At 38.8% G+C, this 7,256-nt stretch overlaps 1 long non-coding RNA gene across 1 annotated transcript in view; it reads left to right on the forward strand.

Annotated features, from left to right (window-relative positions):
- The first annotated feature begins 88 nt into the window (after positions 1 to 88).
- LOC131877197 (uncharacterized) overlaps positions 89 to 7,256 on the forward strand; it is a 17,639-nt gene continuing 10,471 nt past the window's right edge. Inside the window, exon 1 of the long non-coding RNA XR_009372857.1 lies at positions 89 to 201. This is a non-coding gene — a long non-coding RNA (uncharacterized LOC131877197). The remainder of the gene's footprint in view (positions 202 to 7,256) is intronic.

Below are 7,256 nucleotides of genomic sequence, written 5' to 3' on the forward strand. Positions count from 1 at the left end.
ACTTTGAGGGCAGTGTTCAAGGTTCACACAAATTTATAGGTTGCGTTAGAAATGTTTAATTTCTAATTTTCATTACCCCGATCGGCTCAACAAACCAAAACAACTTTGATACCGGGTTCCAAATTATGCATTATGTAGTGCCCTCAGGCTCCTGGAACCTTTATTATGACCCTCCTCCTGGGATCGAATATCCATGATCGGGTACTCATGACTTTGGCTGTCTACAACAAAATTTGTTTACCTTGTAAAGCTAGTGAGTGACCAGCAGTAAGATTACTCACTCACCATGTAGGAGCAGCGGTGTGCGGAGCAACGGAAAAGCATAATCCAGATCCCTTCTTTCTCTTTCATTTTTTTTCGTTGAAATTTAAAATCCTGTTTTCTTCCTCAAAGGAATACATAGGCCCTTTTTTAGCTCCTCTTTTCATCAATGAAGAATTGTCCTCTGTTTCTAGAAAAAAATACGCACTAACCTTCTCTAAGAAGACTAGGAGCTTATAATGTTACCTCACCTAATTAGAGTATTTGGTTTTTTTTCTTCAATTCATAAGATGTCATCATATTCATCAAAAACAGGCACATGAAGCGAGAAGCACATTAAAATTGTAAGTGAAAGCAGGATGGATCTTCTTTGCAAGTCAATGTTTTGAATTAGGGCTGGTTAGTTTTTCATCTTTGCCTGATGTTTTTGTTCCTTAGTGTTGTAATGTTAATTAGAATGCCAAATTTAAGAAACATAGTTGGCATTATCTCAAGATATTGTCATGAATATAATCACTCCAAAGAGTAACAATACTTTGTTCAAAGATGAAAATATTGAGTTTATCATTGCTCAAAAAATGAGGTGATTACAAAGAACACTTTCACAACCATTTTTACTTACTCTGATGGTTTGCACAATTAAAAAATGTAATTTAGTTAAATCTTAACTTCAACAGACGAAGTGCCTGGTAGGAATTAGAATCTGCAGATCATAATCAATCCAAATTTTATGGTGATAGTTTGGCTCTCTAATTGTTAATTTTTCTGGTCACCAAGCAGCTGTTGTGCCCAAATTCTGTTGTAGACAGTTAAAGTCATGAGTACCCCAAACTCTTTATTCGCCACCTTTAGCGGATTTTCTCAATAAACTTAATCCACGTATGGTCAATGATAACAGATTTGGGTGAAGGTATAGAAAAGAGACATGGACTCTAGAGTGGCAACACTGTCGTTTTGAGATATGATATAGCCATGAGAACCTGGTATTTAACTTTTCAAAATTACCTCTTGAATGAACTACAACCGATATCAGGCTCAATCATTTCCAAAACGGGAAATGATGCTCTAGCATACCCACAAATACGAAATCCTATAAATTTATTTGCTGAATACCTCAGGCAACTTTCGTTCTCGGCAAACCGTGTCTAATTCGTTGGTTGCGCCACTACTATTCACTAAGGGCGGCTTTACACTAGGATGGAAAACCAGGATTGAATCCGTTTTGAGGATGGAAGTAGGACTATTGCTAGGGCGAGTTGTTTTTGCCATGGCGAGTTCTTCTTGTTCGACTTGAGCACAGTGAAAGATTCAAGCGTTTTGCCGAACTCGCCCCAGTACTAGCCTACTTCCATCCTCAAACGGATTGAATCCTGGTTTTCCATCCTAGTGTAAAGGCCGCCTATGTAATACGGGACGAAAAGTTGGTCAGAACCAGTTTATTCATCGCGACATTGATGTTGATTGATGATTGATTGAAATCTTGGAGTTGCAATGATTTCGATTCAATTTGGGAGTCTGATGTCATGAAACAATGGCTTGAATTGTTGGGGCTTAGATGGCCTGATATTCATGAGTCTTTCTTTTTTTTTTCGATTGTTGCTCTCTGCCTCATTTCAGTCTAGCAAATATGTTTGTTCTCATTAGGAGTAGGTGGAATCGAGAACACATTTGTTAACGAATCCACCAGTTTGTCTCTCAGCTATCAGTTTGCTTTCACCAAGCCAATCCACCACTGCTCCTAAAACCCATCCCTCAAGGCCCTCAGCATCTCCGCAGTTTCTTTTATACCAATCTTTGAGCAAGTCAGTAAGTTCTCGTCTATTTCATTTGAGTCTCGGGTTCGTCTTTCATTTTGCCGGAAATGTAGATAGCAATCCAGCAGATCAACCCGATTCATGGTCTACATAGCTCGGTCCGCCAACTCAAATTCTCTGGGATACCAAATATTATTTAAACCTCGAAATGTAAATAAATGAATATTTTTTCATAGTTCTGGGGATTATATTCCCTGTAGCGGTTGGAAAAGCCGTGATAAAACCAACAAAAAATAAAGATTGAAAAACAAACCAATTCTGACGAGTCTGAGCTTGAACCCAGATTCACTCGTTTATACACTGCTAATCCGTTTTCCGTTTTTCAACTTCCTTTCATTTCAGAATCAATATGATGATTGCCACGACATGCCTTTTTGGTCACTTTAACGATCTTAATCCATGGACAGTTGGTAATCCCATGTCGTCACCTTTCGTCAAGCCACTGACTCGTTAAAGAGTGATACCCCAGAAGTAAGTGAAATTCCGTAGATATATGGCTACGATATTGCCAAAAGTAATGGTGTGATCAAAATTGTCAGTGATGGGCGGTTTCAAAGTGACCTTGGTTTTTTGTCAAATTCACTTTGGTCACATTTATTCGGACTTTCATTTGGCTTCCCGTCAAATGGGTCGGAACAGTTCAGAGTTAGAGGATCAAATGAAATCATTGATTTAATGTAGCCGAGCAATATTCGAACTCAATGCGGTCTTTAGAAGTTGATTACTGCTTCTTCGACAACTTCGACCGCTTTTGTTAACTTCACAAACCAGGTTGTGGATGATCTTTTGATCGTGTCAAATCGAAAATTTTCGACATACAAATGCGTGTATTATTATGAATTAAAGTACCAGGGGAGGAATGGGTTGCCTTCTTTTTAAACACATGAAGAATCAGGAGAAACATGAAAAGGGAAAAATTTGTGCTCAAGTTTATTCACAAGTTTTGTGCCTGTTTTTGACATCGTGGATGCTTAATTGATGATTGTTAAAGGTGAAAAACGTTGGAATCACGAAAGAAGAATGAAGTTTATTCGTCAATGTTCATGGAACTAAAGATCAATGGCCGATTTTTGATTTTGTCTTGGTCTTTTTTTATACATTTTTCAGTCTCCGTCGGCGAAATGAAAGATCGTTTGGAATCCGATGAGGGCTCCGGAATAATGGAAACGATTATTTAATGTGGAAGAATGTCAAGGAACTGGCTCTGAATTTTTTTCCCATTGACCTGCAGAATCCGAGTGGATGTTAATATTTTCCAAACCACTGGATTCAACATGGGGGGATATTCCGAATATTACAGGACGTTTTTCTCGATACTTTCTGCGAGTACGCCATTCAGGTACTTTGTTCTTGTTTTTCAAAGTTTTGCTGTACACTTGGTGTTCATGATCTCGTTGAGAGCGGTATTGAGATGACCGTTTTATTATTTTGACTAGAACGGGTTTATATACATGTTGACAAGAATGATGAAGTGCAGCATGAGCAATCCACACACTTGGTTTTAAAAGAGGCTCTTAGATTTGAGCGAATAGGATAATGTCTACATAGAAATTGGGCCCACGATGAAAATGTTGATTTGTGATGGCTTTGTTGTCAAATTTTCCCGTAGATTTTTGACGAGCTCTTCAAATTGGAAACCCCAATTCAAACCACTTCATTTTTGAAGGTTTTTTTTGTCAATTGCAATTCCTGCCAATCTTTTGAGCTCAGAATCATCAATAGATCAAAAACACTTACATTTTCAGACTATTTTGAACAATCTGTGCGGATGGAGAGCACATGAAACTGCATTCCTTTAATACTTTTACGCTCATTTATTCATTCTTTTTCTGTTTCGCTTCCATTTAATTCATGTCATTTCAGTTTGGGGCTAATGTAAATGGAACGGTGACCGTTAAAGAAAAAGATTTCCAGTTCGAAGAACCGAAGAGTGAGGTCTTGCGCTGATTATTTAATTTTTCGATGTGAACGATGAACAGCAAAGAAATGACAATAGTGACTCCGATGACCGAGATGCGCGTACAAATAGCGTGCAATATTGTGGCACAATACAGAAGACAAGATCCGCGATTTCTCTACCGATGAACTTCTCATTACATTAGGCGCCGACAAGAGAGAGAACGGCAACGGAGCCGAGATCGTTATTTGTATTGATTAGAAGAGTTGGGGTCAAAAGCCCGATTCTATGTTTTTGCCACTTTTATGAACTATGAAGTGATTATTCTGGTTGATTTGTTTTTCTTTTATTTTGACCGACTTCATAGTTTCGAACATGTAGATTAAGTAAAATATTTTGGTGTTCATGTGAGCGAGCTTTGTGTGAAAATGAAGAACAGAGAATGATTTCAAGAACACAATTTCAGCCTTTTTGGTCTTTTGGTCTTGTTCAAAAAATAGTGATGAAGATGGAGTTGGAGTTCGTTTTAAAAAGGCTCATGGAAAGAATGCACCATACACTACATTTTTAACACAATGAGCGAGATTCTTTTACTCAAAGCCTGTGACTGATGACCTCTGTTAATTACTTGATAAGTGAAATCAAGTATAATTACGAGAACATGGGTTTGAAAGAGGGGTGAAAAATCATTAAAAGCCATTTTTGTCCACATGGCAGAAAATGGTGGCAGAAAGTGGCAGAAATTCCTTCAAAGTCGATTTTGCCATCATTGGTTTGAAATGTTACCAACTACAATTGCAGCTACTTTTCTCTTCAAACTTGTGCAATTGCAATGACTTTTCAAATGTGATAATTCGTTTTACCTTGATCTATCACGCTTTCTTCCCCATTTCTATGAGCAAAATGCTAAAAGGCATTTGCCAACAATTTACAGACCTTGTTTTGAATTTTTCTCGCTTCTTTCTTTTTCGTTTACAATTTTGTGCCGCTGTGTTCACGAGAGGCCGGAAACTAAGTTTCCAGCCACAAATTTTATATCAATGGAAAGTAATTGGAACCATTTTAGGTGACAATACGTGCTTTAATCTAGCCGACGACTATTTTTAAAAGGGGAGGCAGTGTCATGTAGATTGTTGCTCCGGTGGTTTTTTTTCTTGCTTTTTCGTTTGAATTTAGAGCAATTCAAGAAGTTTATTCAGATATCGACGGAAAGTCCAAGTAAATCAACCCAGTTATGTGGGCGTAATAAAGATCAGGATGTGGACAATAAAGCCGAATGATGTCTCCAGATGAAGAACTGAGATACGAGTGATTATTGGGAACAGCAGAAGCACAGAAAATAACGGCGAGACTAGAGAGTAACCAAATCCATAGAATACTACACCAAAGTACCCAAAATCACCCAAATAGCGAACACATTCAAGGTGTCTTGATCTTGTTGACTTTCTTCAAGCCTCACTTTTATAAACTCCCCACAACGGATGCCCCGCAATTGAATAAAATAGCTGCTTTTCATTAATTCGAACGATTTGGTTCATTGGCCTAAGTTGGGGCAATGAGGGAGAGCGACCGTGGGATGTCCACAGTATCCATTATCACGGGTAACAAAGGTCATCCTTTCAACTGTTACATAGACCTGATAAGTCAATAAGGGCCCTTATTTGCAACGTCACACGGCCAAAGAAAACGGGAAAAGTCCTGATTTACCTTCCGTGAAAACCTGGGTTGCTTTGGCTCAACCTGAACGTTTTGCGTTACGTTGGAATAGGCGGGTTTTCACGTTCTCTTCCAACAAAACCCATCAATAGTGTCCAGGGTGGAGCCTTCCATGCCTCTACGTACTAAGGGTGCATTTCATTTGTAGAGAATAGGTAAGCACTGTTGATCCCCTAACACCATTCAACATAGACACAAAAATCCTTATTCCACATCAACGCAACACGTAAGTCTAGTTGGCCCAATCTAGTTCGTTATTCGTCATAACGTCATACCATCATAAGAAAAAACAAGAGAAGAGTACTAACGAGAAATATGTGCTAATGAGTGGCTTAAAACGGCCATTCCAACATGAAAAACGTGATCTTTCAATTGTTTGGTGATTTTTTGAGAACTTCGAAGAGCCTGTGATTACACAATTCTCATGACAGTGGCAATCAGAGATTTTTGATGGACTCTCGAAAATAATCAATTTCTCCTCTACGTAAACACGCACATGTTCCTGCCGATAGATCAAAAACCACATATTGGACTCAAGGTAGCTACGAGGCCATCACTCTCCTCATCCATGGCGTGGCTTGGTGAGTGGAAATCAGTCCACTTGCTAGATTAATTAATTTAAAACTAAAAGCTAAAAGAGCCTAAACTGAGACGGTTTACCTTGGCGATGGCTTGTGGAGCATCACGTATTATGGTACATTTTGACACATGACTCACGTATTCAAAACACTTGAATACATTTCGACTCGGTTTTTCTGCTCATATCATGCCAGGTTAGAATCGAAAAGCGGATCCGTATTACAAAAACTAAATCCTGACAAAGCTATTTTCTTTCTTTTGTCTCGTTGTTTTTGAGATCATTGTTATGAACGACTTATCCTATCACCCACTTGACATCATGTATGTCACCAAGGATCCTTCAAGGACCAAAACCAATAGTTTTGTAGCAGGAATGAAGGGTTCTGTTTTTGTTGGTGTAACCACTTGATTTTTTTCGATTAGAAATGAGTCCACTAATATAAGACAAGTGATCCGCAGGACTTGAGTCCATTATCGGGGAGTTGGGTAAGAAGTGAAAGAAAAACAAAACCCTCCAGTCAGTCCCACATTTTGCCCGATTTGCTCCAACACTACTTATTTGTGCCTTTTGTCAAATATTGTCTCTCGCGTCCTGCTCTTCAGCATCGGTTTATAGATCTCAGATAAATGTCAAAGAGCCCAAACCCGTTTAGATATAAACCTTTGACTCCCGTTAAAAGCAACCGTTGGTGAGGAACGCTATTTTTTCATGAGTTTGGCGCTTCCAAATCTGGCCCATAGCCCCCTTACGTTGCACGAAATATGTTTTACGTTCTGCACTTGAGAGGGCGCTTTGTCATTCAGCCTCTACCAAATAATGGCCGATTGGGCCAATTCCTTGTTATTGAATTATAATGCGTTTGTGTTGTTTTCAACTAATTCTATCAAAATCTTATTTTAAATTAGTGCCTCGGGTCACATAATGTCCGGAAAAGAAATTGCGTTCAAGGCAAGGCAAGAGCAGTTTATGTAGCAATCTTCCGTGCCTC

This window comes from Tigriopus californicus, chromosome 2 (genome assembly GCF_007210705.1).
Source record: "Tigriopus californicus strain San Diego chromosome 2, Tcal_SD_v2.1, whole genome shotgun sequence".
Taxonomy (NCBI): Eukaryota; Metazoa; Arthropoda; class Copepoda; order Harpacticoida; family Harpacticidae; genus Tigriopus; species Tigriopus californicus.